The following is a 23,279-nucleotide window of genomic DNA, read 5'->3' as shown; positions in this document are numbered from 1 at the left end:
ATTTGCTGCATCTTATTAAAATATCATTTTTCAAACTTTTCCTATTGCTGATTTCAGGTTTCTATATTAACATAAACATCCTACAGCCTATGCAGATATCTGTAAATCTACATGTCTATCATTAAAACTTGTATCTTCCTCTTTGATTTGTTTGATTTAAGAAACAAGCTAAGAATGTAACGTTCTAGTGTGATCGCTCATACCCTTTTTAAGAGTTTGTTTGATAGGCTCTTGGCGAGACATTAACTTGGTTGAAAAGAAACTTGGCCATTAATGACATATTTGATGGTACTTGAACTAGGCAACTACTAGCATTAATGTGTCGGACGGCTGCAAAAGCATGTTTTTGGACTTGATGCAGAAGACAGTGCATCAGTATAGTTTTTGAAGATAGCTGAGAAAACTAAACAAACCTCTTTGTTAACAAAACTAGAGGTGCGACAAAAGACTGCTGATTTCATAGCCTCGCTCCCTTGACAATGACTGCAGATATGTTGGTTTTGATTTCAATTTTGTAGCTGTTGACAACAACCGAAAAAGCTATATATTCTTCAGTGGCTGGTGAGTTCTTTTTTATTTCATTCATTCTTCTTATGTGAATGTAATTCATAAATAAATATGTTGTATCAATTGAAATTTGAAACAATAATTTTCTAGATCCAAAATAACGCGAGTATTAAAGTAGGTGGTGCTCAATTGGATGCAATTTTATCTACTTTGTTTTTTGTTATCAATTTAACTAAACAAATTGCACATCAATGTATAAATTCAAAATCTATATGTGGTGACTAAATGTGGGGATTTTTTAATGATATAATCAGGTCTTTTCCAGCATCTCATATCAAAGTAAAAATGCTTTATGCTACCTCCAAAGACGCACTTAGACGGGAGCTTGATGGTGTTCACTATGAGTTGCAAGCCACATATCCCACTAAGATGGGCATTCACATCATTGGGGATTGTACCATATTAGATTGTACAAAAAGTGTAGGAATTTGAAGATCTTGGATTATAAAAAGAGTGACATCTCACTTCACATCTGAAGATTATCTTTGCTTATGGTTTTCTTTAGTAGAATATGTATTTAAATCAAGGATATTTTGTACTGAACCATTAAATATGGTGGTAGGTGTAATTGATGCTATAGAGTAAAGAAATTCAATGTTATTATTCAATTATGGTCATCCCATATCCATAATATACTTTTTTGGTTGTGGTGACGAGCTCCCACATCATTTTGTAAGAAACCGAGCATTGGAAATAAAATAATTAAAATATTTTTTCTGGTCCAAGTTAGTGTGTTATGTTACTTTCTTGAATATTGAAAATAATTACATTGAATATTTGTATTGATGTTTTCTACTACTGTTGGATGTCTCGTTTGTGTGTGCTGTCCCAAGACTATCTTTGCTCTCTTGTGAGAAAATAGGAAACAGGTATTGAAACCAAACCAGCATGCCAGCTGATCTCTCATTCCTCACTTTTCATTCCATTTCTCCAAGGCCATAAACACTGAATAAGGAAACATTGTGAAGGCTTCAGTTGTGAACTAGCAACCATGAGTACATTGAAGTGGAAGGAATCGATGGTGTGGAGAGAGGCAGTCAGTTGATCATCACTTCGCTTGGGGCTGGCAATGAAGTTGGTCATTCCTGTGTTTACATGACCTACAGGAACAAGACTGTTCTATTTCCATCTGGATCATGCAGCATCACTTCCTTACTTTTTGGAGAAGACAACTTTCAATGGATGGGTATTCATGACACATGCAACCAAAGCTATTTACAAACTTCTACTTTCTGATTATGTTAAAGTAAGCAAGGTTTCAGTGCATGATGAGCAAGACATTATTCAATCAATGGATAAGATTGAGGTTATTGATTTCCACCATACTTCGGAGGTTAATGCCTTCCAATTCTAGTGTTACACAGCTGGGCATGTCCTTGGTGCAGCAATGTTCATGTCCTTGGTGCAGCAATGTTCATGGTTGACATTGCAGGGGTGTGTGTATTATATATTGGGGATTACTCGTGTGAGGCAGATCATCACCTTCATGCTGCTGAAACTCCACAGTTCTACCTGATGTTTGCATAATTGAGTCGACGTATGGTGTGCAACTTCGTCAGCCTAGAGCTGTCTGAGAGAAAAGATTCACTGATGTTGTGCATAGTGTTGTGTCTCAGGTTGGAAGAGTACTCATTCTTGCATATGCACTGGGTCGTGCTCAAGAGCTTCTTTTGATTCTTGACAAATATTGGGCAGCATATCTAGAGCTCCATAATATTCACATTTATTATGCTTCTCCTCTTGCAAAAAGGTGTATGGCTATTTATCAAACATACATCAATGCAATGAATGACATAATACGTACTCAATTTGAAGGTTCAAATCCATTTGATTTCAAACACATCTTACCTCTGAAAAACATTGAGAACTTTGAGGATGATGGGCCTTTAGTAGTCATGGCTAGTCCAGGTGGCTTGTAGAGTGGTTTGTCGAGGCAACTCTTTGATATTTGGTGTCATAATAGGAAGAATGCATGTGTGATTCCTGGGTATGTAGTTGAGGGTATGCTGGCAAAGACTATACTGAATGAACCAAAGGAGGTGACATTGATGAATGGCTTGCAAGCTCCATTGAATATGCAGGTCCACTATATTTTGTTTTTTGCGCATGCTGATTTCAGCCAAACAAGTGCATTTTTAAATGAGCTACGTCCACCTAACATAATTCTTGTGCATGGAGAGGCAAATGAAATGGGATGCCTTAAATAGATGCTACTTTCTTAGTTTGTAGACCAAAATATGAGGGTTTTGTCACCAAAGAACTGTCAAATAGCAGAGATGCATTTTAATTCTGAGAAGATGGCAAAGGCATTAGCAAAAAAGATGCCTGAAGAAGGCAATCAAGTGAGTGGTTTACTGGTGAGAAAAGGTTTCACATACTATATGATAGCTCCTTAAGATCTTCATGTATTCACCCAGCTTTCAACAGGAACTATTACACAGCGACTATCAATCCCATATAAGGGAGCTTTCTCTGTACTTAAGAGCCATCTCCAACAATTGCACGAGGGTGTAGAAATTTCAAATGATGAAGTTCCCACTCTTAAAGTCCATGGAAAAGTTACAGTGAAGCAAGAAGGAACAGATTATGCCGTCTTACAATGGGTGCCTGACCCCATAAGTGATATGGTGTCAGACTCCATTATTGTAATGATGATGAATTTCAATCCAGAGTCTTCAAGGGCCAAGTCATCTGATTCAGATTCAAAGGAAGGCAAGGTAGAGAAGGATTTTTGTAAAATATTTCAATCATTGTTTTCTTCTTTGTTTGGAGATGTTAAGGAAGAGGAAGGAAAACTGATTGTCTTTGTGTATGGGATTGTGGCCACGGTAGACCATGCAAACAATACTGTTGACTGAAAATGAAAACTTGAAAGAACGCATCAAAACTGCATTTAATAGAATGTGTAATGCTATCAAACCTGTTGGTACTCATTAGTTTTCTTCCTTCCCAGCATATTTTAAGACAAGGAACTGTGAGATGCCTTTTGATTATATTCATGATTTTTATGTGGGATAAAATTAGAAAAGAAAAGAAAATAATCATCAATTTAAAATAATTTATAATAGATTTGTTTAATAATGTCTCTAGAGTGACAATAAACACATATTGTCTCTCTAGAGATAATAGTTTTGATTGAAGATATATTGTCTTCAAAGAGACAACCGTGAAATTGTCTCTTATGAGACAAAATTACTTTTGTTAGATATTGTCTTATAAAGACAATATTTAAAGACAATATTTAAAGAAACTCGGTTAATGACAAAATTTGCCACGATACTAAACTTTTTTATTGTCTGAGATTAAGACAATTGATCAATAAATTGTCACAAAAAATGTCTTTATATCACCCTCTATGTAGTAGTGTGTTCAGTTTTAGTCAAATAGAATCTAATGAACTAGGCTTATGATGGAGAAAACGTGCAATAATTTCCTCCCATAACATATGACAATTTACTCTGACCACTTTAAAACAACGATATGAATGATAAGCTGAAGAACACATGTACGTTCTATTGGGGTACTCTAAGTAATAAAAATTGAATTAGATACATTATCACTGTCGTATTCCTTTGTAATCGATTGGACATCACAATTGGGTGAATTTCAACGTAAATTTATAGATCATGGTGCCTCTAGGTTGAATCAATTGCTCGACTGTAAAGTAGGTACTAGATTTTGGTGCAAGCCAAAGGTGTTGTCCTAGGATACACTATGGTGGTCAATGAAGATGTAGATGTCTATGAGAGACTCATAATCATCTATTGGAATACAAATCAGTAGATAAAGACAACGAATAAGGAAATGATATGTGACATAAAAGACAAGAAATAATGTATTCAGATGAAAATTGACCCATATGCGATGACATTCAAATATATAATAAAAGGTGATTATGTGGCAAACATGTCACTAAACTACTTGAGGGAGATTAAATGATACTATGGTTATAATCCAAACTAAAAGAGATCAACAATTTAAATAAATTTGTTAGTGACTCGGATAAATCTATCTACGATTCAAATAAATCTAGTCATCAAATTGTTACCATTGATAGAGACCAACATCACACAAATATGGATAAAGTTTAATGAATTGTATATAGAAAATATGACATGTGTGATATTAATTATGAGACAATGATATGGGTTATCGATAGTGTAATAATGAGAGATATCAAATCAAAGCTAATTTGGAATATAACAATACACACAATAGCATATACAAGTTTTAGATACATAGCAGTTACGTATCAATAAGAGTGATCCAATCTTGTAACATAGCCATCGATCCGAGATTTATTGGAGAAAAACAATAATAATAAAAATTGATCAGAAGAACTAAATTACAGAGTGATGAGAAAATAGAAACAAGTTACAGAAACACAGAGAATGATAATAGTTATATTCAAAGATAATAGATTGTAGAATCATCATATAGCATTAGTCATGAAAGTCACATCACTTATGGTAAGGTACATCCATATTAAAGGGTGGAGTGAATGGATACGATTGTAACAAGGCATCCATAAGGTATGTGTAAAGGTATGATTTTTATTTATTTATTTGTTACTATACCATATGAGATGCTATAGTTGGAAATATATGTCTTATAATATATAATATGTTCTGTATTTAACATTTTGAAATAAGAAACACACACACACACCCATATACACGTTCAAAATGATATTTGATAATTTGATAAAATGTTTTCTTATTTATATGAGAATATAAAAGGTGAAAATCAAGTATAGTTGTATGATTAATTTTAATCTTATATATGATGAATTAGTATAATTTTATATTTTGAATTATACATGTGCTTAGCTTAATTACACAATTGCATGGATTGTGAAAATCATATTACATTGAGGATAGAGAAAATATTATTGTAATTTCTATTATCATTATGGGGACTAATATATTATTCAGTTGTGTAGATAAATTTTTATTAACACTTCCTTATTCATTATTTGAATTTCATACTCATTGTTAGCCATTTGATAATAAAATAATATGTTTAAATATAGATTAAATATATATTGGAAATTTAGTATGTATGTTCAAAGCATATAAGATATTTATCTATATTTTAAATAATCTTTTATAATTAATTTTTATTATTTTATTATTATCGTAGTCTCTCTTTCTTATTTGTATGCAACCAAGAGCTATGTGCCTTGATCTTTTTTTTCAAGATTGTTATTTCAAGAAGATGGAGAATATAATGACATTTTAGGAAACCTTGAAAGAAAGGGAGTAGATAGAGGATATGGTTTTGTCTACAGTCAGTGATATCGATTAGAGGGAGTAAACCAATGTTGTGATAGAATCTTCAGTAATCGATAAATCATAACAATCAAGAGGATTGTAATTCGTGCAACTATGTGAATGGGCCTAACCTTTGTGTACATCATATGAAAGTGGTGATTTTAAATTATACTATCTATGAATCTCTCTTTGATTAAAAAAACTTGATGTATGAGTTGAAGGGTCATTCAAGTGGCACAATCATACACAATCAAGATATTGATGTATTGTAGATGAGCTTGTGTTAGTTTCTACTATTAAGCTTAATGAATGTTTGGAGCTTCAATGAATGGAAAAGAGAAAGTTGGGACTTAGAGGGAAGTTGTCAAATTTGATGTGATGTAAAAGTGTTCAATGATATAAAAGTAGGAATTTTACATTGAAGGGGGGAATAATAGGCAATGTTTCATTCCCATTTGAAACATCCTTAGAAAAGGAGATATTCCACAATCCTCATGGGTAGATAAGTACTTATATCTTTTACATTTATCATTTGAAATTCTATACATACAATAAGGGTCATTTGCTTTGATCTTTTCCTTTATGTTTGAGGATATTCTTATAGGAAAAGAAAGTTGGTACTTCAAATATGCTACCAAATATTGTGTAGACTAAATCTAATGATAGTAGTTCCAAAGACCCTGATGATCAAGATGGATAAAGTGTGGCTCTTGATGCAAGTATCTTTGATGATTGAGATTATGAGATCCTTCTACATTAAGAGAAAATATGACACTTCTCCGAAGGAAATACTGGAGCTTAGAAGATTGATACTCAGAGGGAGACTAGAAATCCATGTCGGTGACTGCATGATGTTGATGGGCCTACTCCTATGTATATCATGAGGGAATGATGAGTTTTTCAAGCATCCTTGGGAAAAGAGAGTTTTTAAGGAAGTAACAAGAGGACCTGACATCCCATGATCAATATTTAGAGGGAGAAATTTTGAGATGCAATCCCTTATGGATGATATCTTCTCTATGAGGAAAAGTTCTAAAGGGAAATGTTAAATCAAAATAGTTGAAAGGTGAAACTTGATATGTTGATTTCAATCTATATCTGGTTATATAATTGTTGTTAAAGATATGTAATGAAAGGTGACGATCTTTCATTAACATATATAAACATAAGGTAATCATTGTAAGGTGACAATCTTACATATGATATGCCTTTTATCATGGTTCTTTGGGCCGGAATTTTTCAGACACCATGATAACAAACAAACAGAAGGTAATCTTTGTAAGATGACGATCTTACAAATGATAGGCCTATTATTATGACTATGTTATCAGAAGTCATGAATAACGAAACAAGGTTTGGGCTTCTCTAGACATTGCTTAAGTGCAAGTAGAGATTATTTGGGCTTCTCTAGACATTGCTTAAGTACAAGTAGAGATTATTTGAGCTTCTCTAGACATTACTTAAGTGTAAGTAGAGATCATAAGTGTCTCATGAACATCTCTAGACATTTCTTAAGTGCAAGTAGAGATCATGAGTGTGTTATGGGCATCTCTAGACATTGCTCAAGTACAAGTAGAGATCACATGTGTATCATGAACATCTCTAGACATTTCTTAAGTGCAAGTAGAGATCATGAGTGTGTCATGAACATATCTAGACATTGTTTAAGTGCAAGTAGAGATCATGAATTGCAAATGTGTCATGGACATCTCTAGACATTGCTTAAGTGCAAGTAGAGATCATAGAAAATACTTTATGTTGCTAAGAGATTTTAATATACATTGTGTTTATTACATAAGGATTTTGATTCTAATCTAATGATGTTTTACTTCTCCCTTGCTAAAGAGGTAGTGTTAATGTTTTAGTGTCAGTAGAAGTAAAACATTGATTATTTGATATATTAATCTATGTTTATGTTTTTCAGATAAATTGTTATTGGTGATTCTTATATATATATATATATATATATATATATATATATATATATATATATATATATATATATATATATATAATGCATTATATATCTTATACATATAATATATATGATATATGTAATACAATATGTAATATATATACTATGCATTATATATTATTATATAATAATATAATAATATTATATTATATTACATATAAGGTTAATATATTAATATATAAGATGAGATATGGATATAGTTATTTATAAACTAAATGGTGACTAACTATAGAGACATGTCTCTTCCTGTCATATTATACATATATGAGATCCAAATCTGCATTTGGAAATCATCAATTACAATGGAAATCAAAGTACATTTGCAGAAATGATCTAAGTTATTTCAACACTAAGACCTATTGCTTTATGGCCATCCCATGAATTCTAAGGGCCTAGACTTCATGGGATGTACATTTATAATATGTATAATTTTCTTCTAACCTTTTAATTGCAGAGGAGAATGCAACATTGGTTGACTGTTATGAAACAGTGCAGGTTTCCTAGAAGGAATTCGTGGGTACAGAGCAGCAATAGAGTTTTGGTTTGAAGGAGGAACCTATTTTATGGTTTGAAACATCTTAGTATGATCATCTAAAGGAGAAACAACTATCAGTTGTTCTTGGAATTGATCGGACATAATGGATTTGAGAAACCCTTCGATTGAGGGTTTAGAACTCATAAATTGGGGTTTTGGGGGTTTCCGGTGGATTGAGTCTTAACACTTTGGGATTTAGTCATATTTAGCCATTATATGACTCTTCTAAGAGTTTGGAGTGATAAGGATGAGAGAAGAGTGAGGATGTTCTATTAATTGATGAGATTTTATGCTACTTAAGGGTGACATTATGCAGATAGTCAAACCTGGTCCAAAGAAGTCTATAGTAAGGTTTGGGTATGTTAAGGTACTTGGAAAAGGGCATTTGAAAATGCTTTTACTTTACCAGATGTTTTTGAAAAAGGTAAATTTATTTGGGATTTTGAGGGAGGGAAGAGTTATGGTGTATGTTCTAAAATTGTCCCACAGTGTTGTTTGGTTTGCGTAAGGGTGGATGAATTATCAAAGATGATTAATGCTGCAAATTGAGGGAATTTGGAAGTTTGAGGTGGTGTTTGTGCGAATTGGTGAAGTATGGGGGGTTGTAGCATAGGTTGTAGAGAGAAGTGAGTTGAAGGATCATATGCATTGCAGCCATCAGAGCTCAATGCTCATGTCAAGGATCATTTTTTGGGTCTATGGTGGGTTGCCTACTTGGATTTCCATCATTTCTCACTTTCTTTACTACACATGATCATGCATTTGATTTTGAGGAAGGCTATTTCACTTGTAGATTTATTACCACAAATCTTCTTGGACTCCTAGCTCATGCCAAGATGAGGCTCTTCCCAAGCTCAACTCATCAAGTGACATGAATACTTGCAATAAAAAATGCCAATTAAATTCCATCTCATCATTTGGGTTCCTTGCCTTTTCATTAACTCCACTTTTGCAATCAAACAATGAGAGTGTAGTTTATTTTAATGTAATGAAGTGGGAGTATGTCAAGTTGTGAATTTTGAGTAACATGATATGTGGAACAACAAGAAATTGGAATTTGTGTGTCTATGATAGAGCCTTATGTGTTAACTCCTCCCTCCATATTTCCCTTTGTAAACTGTGACATCAAGAAAAAGGAATTGAAATTGTACACCATGGAATTGATTGTGAGTTGGCAAATAAAATGGTCAAATAAGAAAACCAATGTAAAAATGAGAGACATCATAGACTGTAATAGGTAAAAGTGATGGAAGATTGATAGAGATGAAGATATATAAATATCGAGCATGTGAATCAAAGAAAAGGGGTAGATAAAGAGAGAGGAGAAAGGGGAAGATAGATATGGAAGAGATAAATATTTATAGAGGTGACATAAGAAGAGAACAAGAGAGGGAGAAATATAAAGTTGAAGATAGATATAGGAAGTCATGCACACGCACGCATGCACACAAGGGGGTGTGTGAGAGAGATATAAAGATAAATTTAATTAATTTGGTTTACTTAGTGACCATGGAATATGAAAATTTTTAAATTAAAATTCCTAGAAACTTTCCAACACATGCAATCAACATGTAGAAAGTCAGTCTCAAAACCTTTACATGCCTTCTCCTTAATTGTGTCAATAAGGGAGCTCACCAAAAAAATGAAATCTACTATAACCTCATGGAAGGAAATTTTGCTAAAATTTTAGTTATTGTAAGATAATCAATATAATTTTATATTTAGATATAATAAAAATATTTTATCTACCTATATCTCTCCCTTTCCATCTTCAACTATAGCTTCCTCTTGATCTCTCTTCCCAATCTCTATCTTTTTCACCACATCTCTCTCTCTCTCCCCTCTATTTCTCCTAGTATAAATGTCTAAATATCTCTCCCTTGATCCATCTATATCTCTCATCTCTCATTTCTTTTTCTTTATAGTTATCTCACTTTCCTTCCCTCCTTTTTATCTTTGTCTCTTTGATGCAAGTAGGACTAATGAAGGCAAGGGAAGTCCACAATTGGTCAAGGTAAGCTAATACAAGGCAAGTTTTCAATTTCCCAATGGGCTAAGCAAGTAGGTAGAAAGGTAATGGTACTCAAAAATCTACAAAGCAACACAATCTCACCTACTTCTACTCCCACACACAAAGATTCACCAAACTCCAAGATGGCTCTTCAACTTTCTATCACTCACTAGCACCCCCTTAGGATCCTTCAATACCAACACCTTCAAGGCACCCCCTAAGCATACCAAAGGCTTTAAGAAACTAAACCAACATAGAATCACCCAAATTCAATATTACAAGATTCATTTCAAAACTGCACAATAAGAACTATTAATCCTACCTAAAAACATACCCAATTCAATTAGGCCTACATATCAAGTTTTTGGAAAATAACTTAAAATTCTTCCAAAAAATCTTCAAATCAAATTTGAAACTTTGATATGTGTTTAGGATTTCTCTAGGATTCTAAAATTTCAGGTCTCCAAGCTAATACTATGTCACCAAATGTAGGTGAGAACAATTTTTTGATGTGCGAATAGATGTATGTCTGGGCAATTCCAACCATGTATCATTTTTTATTGCAAGGTTTTTCAGATTTATTGTATCTGAGAGTGTGATTTCATGAGATAGAATCATCATTTTTGTGAAGCTACAGTATTGTGATTAACAATGCAACTCTAATTGATTTGAACTAAATATGGTTTGATGGTGTGGGGAAGATTGGTTCACAAAACCCTAAGATTAAGGGTTTTATTTTTCTCCAAGGACATCGTTCATAAGTTGATAAGAAAACCAAAAATACGAATAAATAATATCAAGATTGGAGTACTTCACAAAATGTACCTTCATTCAAAACAAAATCCTTTCTTTTCTATTTTGAATGCTTACCTGATTTGCTTGATTTTTTGTGGTAGGATTCCCAAAAATGGTGCCTAAAGTAATTCTAATGTTACATTGCTCACAAGGTTTCCAAATGCTCCAATGTTAAATGCTCGAGGGATATAGAATGTTGGAAAAGTGAAATGCTCATCTGATATTGTGCTCAAGTGAAATGCTCAATTGATTTGCCACTTTTTTAAAAAATCTTTATGTTGTCGTGTTGGTCACAATTGAGACCAACACAAAATATAAAGCATTGGTAAAAAAAAGTTTCCTTTATAATGTGACCAACCAAGCAATCTATATTTGATTGGTAGAAATTTGGGGTTAAATGTACTAATGTAACTTTCACAATGTTATTAAAGTTTATCTGACAAAATCTTTTGTGCCATAACCAACTGTTGTCAACTTTAGCTACTAAACATGTTATTTTAGTGGTGTTTAACTAAAATTCATTACCTCTGGTTCTTGTGCCAGTACCAAAAATTTTTCTTTTCTTGTCCTTGATGATGCATGTGGCATTACCAAACTATAATTGGTAACCTTTGTCCATAAGTTGTCCAACACTTAACAAGTTAGGTTTCACTCCATCAACAAAATAAACATCATCAGTATTTGTTTTACCATCAAGTGTGATAGATCCAATTCCTGTAATGTGATAGGTTGCATTGTTCCCTACTTTGACAATTCCTCCATCATGGCTTCTGAAAAAGACAAATTTGCTCATATCACCAATCATGTGATGTGAACAACCACTATCAATGATCCAATCTTTCCTTTCAACTTGTGAAATAAACATACTTACTTCTCTAATCTCTCTATCAAGATCATCCTCCTTTATAGCTATGGATCCTAATTCATCTTCACTTTTGTTTTGATCAGATTCTTCTTCTTCTTCTTCTTCATTAGCATAAAAACAATTTCTAGGTCTTCTAGATTTGGATCTTCCCTTATACTTCCTTTCTCTTTTGGGACACTTAGATGCATAATGACCATATTCATTACATGTCCAACATTTAAAGATATTCCTACCATTATTTTCTCTTTCCACAAGAAGAGCCACTCCTTCTTGGATCTTTTCCTCAATAGATTTCCTGTTGCTAGAAATGTCTCCTTGCGCTTTTGTGTTCCTTGCCAGACCAGGTTTAATATTTAATGCACTAAATGTTGTCTCAACTTTTTCTAGTTCTCCATATTGTTTTAGATTGAATTCTTCAGCTTCCAATCTACCAAGCAATGTTTCTTTGGTGAAATTAGTAGTACAGGGTATCATCACCTGAATCATTTGTGTTATTGTCTTGAAAGGTGGTGTCAGACTTTTCAAGATCTTCCATATTACTTCATCAGTTTTCTTTCCACCAAGAGATGTGATTCCTACAACAACCTTAGATATTCTTCCAATATAGCTTCTTACAGATTCATCTTCCATCATTCTAGCATCTTGGAATGTGAAATGTAGATTTTTTAATCTAACTCTTTTTGCATGTGTATCACCCTCATAATTAGCTTCTAAGGTTTTCTAAATTTCATGAGATGTTTTGAGTTGTTTTACTTAGCTATACTCAATTTTAGGTAGAGCTGACAATATTGCTTCTCTTGCCCTTATGTTGCACATAAATACTTCTCTTTGTTCCTCAATATAGCTTTCAATATTATCTTCTCCTACAATGTTTTTAGATGCCTTGATTACAAGCCAATATCCTGGACCCATGCACAAAAGATGAGTCTTCATTTTATCCTTCCAACTGCCATAATTTGTGTCATCAAATCTCAAAAAAAAAATTCTGAACATATTCACCATGGATCTCCCAAAGTTGTTAAACTTTTTCTTCAAGGACCTGATGCTCTAATACCAATTGTTAGAAATAATAGTCCAATATAACTGGGGGGGGTGAATTATTTATATGAAAATTTTAAACATTTATCCTCTTGACCATTCAACCAAAGTAAACAACAACCATAAAGAGACGCACATAAATAATTACACCAAATATGTTGATTAGGGAAACCCTTGATCAGATGGAAAACCCTGGTGGGAATGATGCCCACAAAATGATGTACTAATATGAATATTCCTTGCTAGAGGATGGACCTTGTTAGGAGTTTATTACAACATTTAGTACAAAGATTCCATGTTAGGAGACTTTGAATCCCTGTTAGGAGATTCCAACCTTGTTAGGAGTTGTGGAAGGCAACTGAACCCATTTTCCAAACAACTCCAGGATCAAATCAATGAACCCACTATCCAATTGACCTTGGTACTATTCCTTTCAGAATAATAGATGTGTGACAATCTTTTACTTCTTCCTCTATCTAGTACATTGGAATCCTTCACCTTCAGATCATGCAATTAGATCTGGAACTCTAAACTCAATAACAATAACCCTTAAGGTCACTTGCACACATAGGTAAGTTACTCTACTTTTGTATCACTTTTTTGCTCAATAATTCAGAAGTCTTCTCTTCTCTCTATCTATAAAACATGGAAAACATATTTCCTTTATACCATGCTCAATAATAAATCCTTGAGTCAGCTTTCCACACATTAGTTAAATGAAACACACATTTAATTAATGTTTTCGGCTCACAGTTATACACAAACTTTCACATGTGTGACTTCCATACATGCACACTTTTTGACATCATCAACAATCAGTATACTATCTCTAGTTTACTACGCAACCCTTCACTACAACTATAATGAACTGTAGCAATCATACAATAGGAATTTCTTTCCTAATACTTTGTTTCCTTACTTTTCTCTATAGATCAACCATATCTTCCATGCATTGTCACATTATGTTTTGTGCAATTTCCTTTGTAACAAATACACAATGTAGTATGCATTGGTAATTGTGCATTATTAGATTAGTAATATAATGTTCTCAATAAAAAAATCATAGTCTGCTCCTTTTTTAATTTTTTACAAACTTATTACTATGTTGTCATCAATGACAAGCATAGTTATAAATACATCATATCAATGTTTTGCAATGCTCCCCCATAACATTAGCATTCATGCTAATAGGAATATGGTGAATAGATAGAAGAGGTTGCAGTTTGGGCACATGAAATGGAATAATTCTTTTGGAAGAAGATGAAGTGGAAGTCTTTCAAAGCTTGAATGTCAACTTCACTTGTTTCTCAACATTATTCTCTTTCAAGAGAGACTTTGAAATCCATATAGCAGTAGGCTTTTCATTTCTTTTTGATGATTTATGGAGAATATCTTCAATGATGGATTTTGGAACCCATACTTGTTTTGTAGTTCCCTTCTTAGATATCTCTTTTGACTTTATGCTCCTATGTCGATTAGAGGAGACATGGTGATCTTCTTTTTTAGATGGATTCTTGTATTTGTTCTTTTTCTTGTATTGAGCATTCAAGCTACTTCTAAAAGACTTGCGACTTGTGGAAGAAGAAGGAGTATGTGACTGGTTTTGATGAATGGGTGGATGAAAAGGATTCAAGGATATGCATCTACATTGATCTTGAGGAAAGATAAGAGATTGGAGGACGTAAGGACCCAAGATGGATGATGAATTAAGAGCATTAGGAGGAGAAAATGAAGGGACATCAAGACCCAAGATGGAAGGAATACATGAGCCCCTTGGTATTGGTGGAGGAAGTCCAAAGATGGATGTGGAAGATGAGAAAGGATAATGAATAAGTCCATCAACATCTATATGACAACCAAGGACATCAACATCTTTAGAGTGAGCATTAGGATTTTCAATAGGATCATGATCATCTTGAATAGGAGAAACTTTTTTTTATAGGATTTTTTGGAGCATGAAAATACTTAGGAAGAGTAGAAAGTGGAGGCGAACATGGAGTGATAGAACAAGAAGATGGAATGCTTTGATCTTGACAAGTTTCTTCACAATTCTCAGTAAGTGCGAGGGAAATAGTGGAAGTAGTGTCTTCATCATACTTAGGAGGTGGATAAGACATAGGATATGGAAGAGTGACATCTTGAAGGAGATGAAAGGGTGATTGATCTTGATCTTCCTTGAAATTCATAGCTTTAGCTTTCTGAGAATCCTCTTGACATGGAGCCATTACTAAGGATAAGGGATAATATGAGGTTTGCATGATAGTATCTTGAAGGGGTAATAAAGGACTAGCTGAAGTGAGCATAGTAGGCATAGCATCACATGAAGGTTGAGCATCTTTAGTCTTAGTAGCATGGAAAAGGTTTTTAGCCAAGTGTGTATTAGCTTGAGTTTCTTTTAGAGTTAGCCCTTGAGGATTCACATAATCAGTTTGGAGAGTAGTAGGCTATTTGATGGAGGAATTTTGGATATCTTTGAACTTTTGGGAGTTGCATTAATACTGGAAGAAGTGGGGGTCTTAATGAGACCATCACTAGACATAGGTTCTTCAACATGATCTTGCTAAAGAGAAGCATCTTCATTATATAGGTCTTTAGGAATTTCAACATCAATGATTTTATCATCAATAAGATCTTGAATTATACATTTAAATGCAATAAAATCTTCAATTTTATGATCTTTACATGTATGTTGTCCACAATAGTGATCATCTCTCCACCAATAAAGTTTTACCACAAGTTCATAAGGTGTAGAATATATGTATGGTAAAGTGATGATCTTTTTTACAACTAAGGTCTCAAGCACCATGTCATATGAAAATCCCAAATGAGTAAAAGTTCTCTCAAAAGTATATCTAGGACCATTTTTGTCATTCTCATCTTAGTCAAAGTTAGGTCCATCATGAAATATTGGCATATTCTCAAAGGAGTTATTAATCACTTTCTCTCTCAAGAAGTCTTTGGATCTAGAAGATGAAGTCAATTGATGTCTTGAGTAGAAGATGTAGACCTTAAAGAAGATGATTCATGTAATGATATAATCTTCTCCTCTAATAATTTTTCAAATTTAGATTGCATTCCCATTATGCACTTAGTGAGATAAAGGTAAGTACAACCATTTGTCTCTTCTATTTATAACAAGGCTTGTCTCTCCAAGTCTAGCAGTATAAGTTGCTCTTCCTTTGAAGCTTGTTCATCTCGGAAGGCTTTCTTTTAATGCTCAATTTTCTTAAGTCTTTGGCGAGTTTGAACTAAAGGTAAATGTTTAAAGATGACTTGAGGCTACTTTCCTTGATCTGCTTGATACCTTGTTGTAACCGGCATGAAAGAAAAGGTACTAGGTGATAGGATAACCCTAAGAAACATTTGTACCAAACTAAGATAGTAAAAGCACTCACTTGTCCAAAAGAGATGTGATAAGATAGAATTTTGCAATAGGCATAAACCAACACTACCACAGAGGTGCCCACAACTTTGGGTGAATACCCTAGCACATATGGACTAAGAGGATGATTTACCCAAATTATAAATAATTAAAATTGAATTTTTATGAAAGTGGATCGACAAGAGATTACTAAGACTCTCCAAACATAATATCAAAGAATCCAAAGGTATATCTTTCTCAAAAAGGATGGTCTCTAACTCACCTACTCCAAACAAGGTCACTTGTGAAATCAACTATCACTAATTCAAGAGGTTAAAGCACAATGACCCAAGGTGCAAACAAGTTTCCAACAATGGGGTAAGTAGACTAATATGAACTAGATCAACCTAGGGAGACAGGAAATAACAGGATAGCAAAGTAGTTTGATCATAAAGTCTCGACTCAGGAACTCAAATTTTATTTGTTTTAAATATCCAACTAGGTGTGATAAGTTTTGAATCATGAACTAGGCACACAAGACAACAATCAAGAATTTCAAGCAAACATCTTCAAACAATGAGCAGGGGACAAAACAACCTTTCACATGAACAAGAATAGTGTCGTAGTATCAATCTAATCCCTAGAACCACCATTGTGTATGTTCTCAAAATGTTTTCAAATCATGCATAAAGTCCTAGAAAAGAAATTTTGAGCACTATGGTTCTTAGTAATGTTCAAGTTTACAACTTTTGCAATCTAGAGTGGGTGAAATCCAAGTTCGACACACTAGGGTTTTGACATATTCCAAGAATTTAATCTATCAAAGTTATCAAGGAGATCTGAGAAACCAACAAAAGATTACACCTATGAGGATTCCCCCCATAAGGAAATTTTTATAGCGGTTGCTACTACCATGTCAAAAATGGCTATTACCACTTGAGGTTTCATCCACATGGTTGACCCAATAAAGGGAATGTCCACTACGGTTAACCCTCTCTAATTAAGGAAGACTCACAAAGTTGTACCACATGGGGACTTGGTTTGAACTCAAGGGTTCCAAGTTTTTTATGTGCCCAAAAGGGAACAGAGCATACTCCTATAGCCTCTTTACCTTACCCAAACATAGCAAACAAGATTATTTGACATGCTAATTCGAAATCACCTCACTAAATTTTTAGAAAAGCCAACAACCAACGCCACCAATCTCAAAAGAGAAAGTACTAATGGATGTTGAGGACAAACCTAAGAAAAATAGTGAGATATTAACAAATATCCTTCCCTACCTATAAAGGGATCTATCATCGAGAAGAGCTTCACATTTAAGGTAATCAAATGAAGCACATTCCCTCAAGAACTCCACAAATAGTGTTCATAGGACCTAATTACTATTTGAAACACATATGTGAGTCTAGATCCAATTTTAGAGCATCAAATGAAGTGTGAATCTATGAAAGCATGTAAAAGAACTCAATTCAAACACACAAGAGGGTTCATTTCATTTCCAAATCCAAATGTTATAGAAATTCAACAAAATACCTAGTAATCTATGCAACACATCTTTTCTCTACTGTACCATTCATTTATGCTTGAGTGCTCGCCCATAACGAATAAAGCAACAAGAAAAAAAAGAAAACACAAAATATGCAATATATATCCAACTTATGCATAACTAGGGTTAGATATGAAAATATAATTTTTAAGAGTAATAATAACTAGCAAATAATCCAAATGAAAGTTCACATCATGCATTGATCCAAAACCCTAAATTCAAAAAAGAGACCCCTATCAAAAATTGGAGAGCTTTCCAAAAATGTTCAAATTTTGAAAAGATCTTTCCATTTGTGTCCTAGGGAGTAATTTTTTCAAAATAGACCACTTTTTTCAAATCAAATTGTTGAGTCTTAATATGATCTCTAAAATCAAAATACAAAGAACTAACCCTATTTAGAATTTAGAGGCCTTTCCAAAAATGTAGATGTTTCTAACAAATTTGCTAATTTGTGCACTAAAATTATTTTTCATGAAAAATGAAGAAAAAATTATGAAAAACAAAAAATACCTTGGAAAAATCTAAAAATTTCATTGAAGCTTCTTTGATATGTTGCCAACCTACAAAAAACATTCAGACCAAAACACTGAGCAGTTTGAGAGATATGATCAAATCTTTAAGATCTAGGATTTTTTGTCTCCAAACAAATATTCTTAAGGGGGTTAGCTCCAAAAATATCTAAAACTAGCAAGTAAAGGTGGGTTGCTCCACGGTGGGTACCAAAGAATGCATGCTAAAATGTGAGCACACTTTTATGAGTCATTATATCCAAGATTGCTCAAAAGTGAGGTCTCAATTGGTGGCTCATAGCTCTCTATTCATCGAGTGCAAAGGTTTGTAATGGAGGCTGAAATGTCCCTTTACTGATTTTGTATGATATTTCAAACCTCAAATTAGTTCTTTAAAATCAAACAACTAATATTACAAAGATCCACCAATTTCTCAATAGAACCCAAATCGGGTATGTTCGAAATAGTGCCAAAAAACTTCACAACTTCATAAATTATTAATAAATCTGAAAATGGACATTTTTTATAGAAATTTCAGCAGCATAACAGCCTACAAAATTACATTTCCAGATTTATATAGCCTATACACAATAGTTCACAAATGTAGGACAAAAACTATGCTCATCGGGCTCCCGAAATTAACACAAAAATGCCTGGAAACACCACAAAAACACTAATAATCTATCTCAAAAGTTTAATCATGTCCCAATACATATATTCAGCTCTATTTTAAAATCTTAAAGTTTGAAATACAGAAGCAACCCAAACTGATATGAAATACTCAACTGAAAACACCAAACTCATACAAAAAACACACCCGAAAAATTCACAAATCTGCACTGTTTAGCACAAAGGAAAACTCTATATGAGCATGCACATGGAATGGCTTAAAACTCCCATACTTAGCCTTTCTAAAAACTTGCAAACTCCCATTCTTGGGTCTCCTTCTCCACAGGTTTGGCAGCCTCTGAAGAACAACAAAGAAATGAGCAAAAATCAAGTTTTGGAATGAGCCCGAAATGCCTTCAAACCCCTTAAAAGAGGGCATAACCCTAACTCACATCCAAGAGGGGTTAATAAAACATATTTTAATAATAATTTTTATTTATTAGTCCATTATCTTCCAAATATTATCCCCCTTTTCTAAAACTTCACCTTTTTGGGCCTGCCTGCCTTAGCAAAGATTATTATATTTAATTATTTGAAAAGGGGACATGACAAGTCCTCCCCTTCCAAATATTGCTTGTCCTCAAGCAATGGCTGAACAATAGACCAATCAATCCACCTGGATCCCAAATGTAGTCATGAACTATACTATTGTCAATTAACACAGGCTCTTGCAATATCTTCTGCAATATAACCAAGAGGAATCCATAATCAAACTGACAATTACTGCTCAACCAAACTCTAAAGTCACAACCTCCACAGTCAAAAACCAATGAGACATAAACTCTTAGAACATCAAAACTCAAGTAGAGTGGAAAAATAAAATTGCCAACATAGTAAATACCATCAACGCATCTCACTGGCCTATACGGAATGTACAATCCAACTCTGCAACAGTGGTGAACACTCCTGAATGAAATTGTACCAAGTATGGAGAATTCACACACTATACACCTCCTATAGTCAACACAACTTTGCAGATCACTAGCCACTGTCTCATAACCATAAATCCCATGCACCCCTGATGGTGAAAAGCCATCACAAGATAAACAACAAGAAATGGAACCCAAACCAAGTTTGTCTACCATCAACTCCTCAGCACAAGGATCAAATGTTAACTGATGTGCATACCTTGCAATATAATGTTGATTAAAAAAACCAACCTCAATCAACAGCTCACCATGAACAAGTGATACAGCCCACTTTGACTGATCACCAGCTAAGTCAGGAGATGTCATAGCCAAAGGAGTAGAATCAATAACAACACCCACTGAAGCATCACTCCAAAACTCCTGCTCTAAGTCATGTATTATCAAGCTGTCAACTGTAGGACCTATCGCCATGTTGTGCCCATCACAACTCTCATCTTGAGGCATCAAACTATCCCATAACTGATGATAAGCACTAGGAACCAAAGTACATCTCTGTATCATCATCTCATCAACATGGTCATCAAAGGTGAATTGATGAGCATACCTCACAATGTAATGTCGATAGAATGCACCAATCTCAGTTAGTGGCTTAGACTGCAATCCAGGTGTAACTAATTGCAATTGATCACTAACCAAGTTGGAACTAACTACTACCTCTGAAGACATTGCCAAGGGAGTAGTATTACTAGTAGGAACCATGCCAACTGTCGGCTCACCAACATCACACATGGTCTTTGATACATCATCTCTAGTCTTCATGCCATTAGTACTAGAGGTCACCACCATGTCAGGCATACCACAACAATCTGTTGTGACACCCAACTCAACTGAACTTGACTCTAGTGGGGAAAAACCCAATATGCCAATGTTAGTATCAAGGATGGATGCATCCCCATCTCCATTGTCTTTGACAATCTCGACCATGGACATCCTCGGATCACCAAACACCATAGCTTGTGACTGTATAGAATCTGGTAAAGATTGTAGTTGCTCTAACTCCATGGTCACCTTAGCCAAATGAAACGGTGACTCCTTGAAAGCCAATTGTGTACTCTCAAGAATCTCAGAAGTCACCTCAAGTTGCTGAGTAAGCTCACTCACCTCATCTTCCTTGGCCAACAATGCATCATATGCTATACTGCCCCACTCCATAAGATAATCTCTATCGGCTACCAACTGCATATAATCTTGTCTCAGAATCTAGATTGCCTCCCATAAAGAGTGGAACTCTGTCAAGGAAAGATAACTGTCTCCCTGCTCATCACTAGTAGGAGAACCCCATCCATAAACTGCTAACAATTGATGAGCAGCATCAAAATGCTGGCAAGCGATAGCAATGTCTCACTCACTAACTCTCAACTGATTAGACACATGATGGCACTAGCTAGACTGTCTCCTAGAAACCTCCTCTGATGCATTGTCTAAAGGAGTATCCTCAAAGTTACTAGTCTCTAGAGTATTACCATCCATATCCTGTGAATCAACTCCAAAGCTCATATCAACATATGGAGTATCAAAAACTGTAGCACTAATGTCTAACTCCTCTATACCAAAAGAAACTACCAAGGAAACTAAGTCTTCAAAACAACCCATTGCATCCTCTTGGATGTTATCAATGCAAATATGATCCTGGGACTCATCTATACACACTGCCAAATATGAAAGATCATCAACACATTCCAGCAAGTATGGTCGACTGGATATATGAACAAAGCCCAACACCGGTGTATAAAAACTAATACCAGCATTAGACAAGTTGTTGGCACAAGAAAAGACAACACCATGCAATCTGCTAATCAAATCCATGATAGCACCCAAACAAACACTGCTACCAAAAAGTGTTAAAGATCTCTAGTCGATTGAATTCCAAATGCCAATATAACAATCTCGAGTCCATATCTATAAACTAGAATCAGCTGGTAACTCAAGAAAACTCCTCACCTGAGTAATATGACCAATACCAACTAACTCCACATACCTATCATGATGAGATAATGAAGTAACAATACTGTCTTTGTTCACTTTCAGCTAGCTGGACAAATCATGTGAAGTACTACCAGCCTCAACCTCATGTGTCGAAGCATCTAACTGTGCCTGGTACTCTTTCTTAGCAAAGTCATGAATGCTCAATGTTTGCTCATCTCTACCAGGTATCTCACCATCATGCACAACGACATCCTCATAATCATCATCTGAACCCACTACGCTGTAGTCACTACCTGTTGTAACTATACCATCTTGAATACCTGTGACATCACCCTTTGACGACCTATATACAATTGTCTCAATTTGAGTATCAAGTTGACCATTACTATCAATCTGCATAATATCTTTTCTCACTACCTCCTATGGCGAAGTAGAATCTGAGACCTCAGCCTGGCTATAAGCTAGTTTCTCAAACTCCTCATACAAGTTCTTGGTAATTGTGTCATCTGCCCTGTGAGAAAATTTGCCAAATAGAAATCCAGTCAACTTATCCACCTTAGCTGGGTCGGACAACATGTCATTCATTATACAGTGATGCTCAACCAACTGTTCAGACATGTCATGGCTTATTTTCTTAAGTTTATCTTGAATGTCTAAATAACTATCCTTTCCACTGTTCTGACTCTGGATATCAATTGTCCAAGATCGTGTCCTCTGAGACTCTGTACTATACCTGTCCATTCTGGATAAAGTAGAGTGCAAACCCAATAGGTTATAACATCTTGAAACACCAAGAACTAACATGCAATTGATTATAAGTAGCATGCAACCATAGATTTTGACATGCAGCTGATTAGAAGCAACATGCAACCACCAAATTCACCAAGAACTAACATGCAAATGATTAGAAGTAGCATGCAACCATAGATTTTGACATGCAACTGATTAGAAGCAACATGAAACCACCAAATTCATCAAGAACTCACATGCAAATGATTAGAAGTAGCATGCAACCATAAATTTTGACATGCAAGATTTGGGTAGTTGTCAAAACTGACATGCAAACTTCTACAAACCCTCAGGCTGGGAAGATCATAGCTCTGATACCACTGAAATGTCCCTTTACTGATTTTGTGTGATATTTCAAGCCTCAAATTAGATCTTTAAAATCAAACAACCAATATTACAAAGATCCACCAATTTTTCAATAAAACCCAAATCAGGTATGTCCGAAATAGTGCCAAAAAACTTCACAACTTCACAAATTATTAATAAAT

General features: G+C 34.4%; 1 pseudogene; it reads left to right on the top strand.

Annotated features, from left to right (window-relative positions):
* The first annotated feature begins 1,558 nt into the window (after window positions 1-1,558).
* On the top strand, window positions 1,559-3,504 carry LOC149559981 (cleavage and polyadenylation specificity factor subunit 3-I pseudogene; annotated as a pseudogene).
* Window positions 3,505-23,279: the final 19,775 nt, after the last annotated feature.

This window comes from Cupressus sempervirens, chromosome 4, assembly GCF_028749045.1.
Source record: "Cupressus sempervirens isolate cs-2001-9-10 chromosome 4, ASM2874904v1, whole genome shotgun sequence".
NCBI lineage: Eukaryota > Viridiplantae > Streptophyta > Pinopsida > Cupressales > Cupressaceae > Cupressus > Cupressus sempervirens.
Note: the sequence above shows the minus strand (reverse complement) of the source record. Positions and strands in the feature narration are given on the sequence as shown.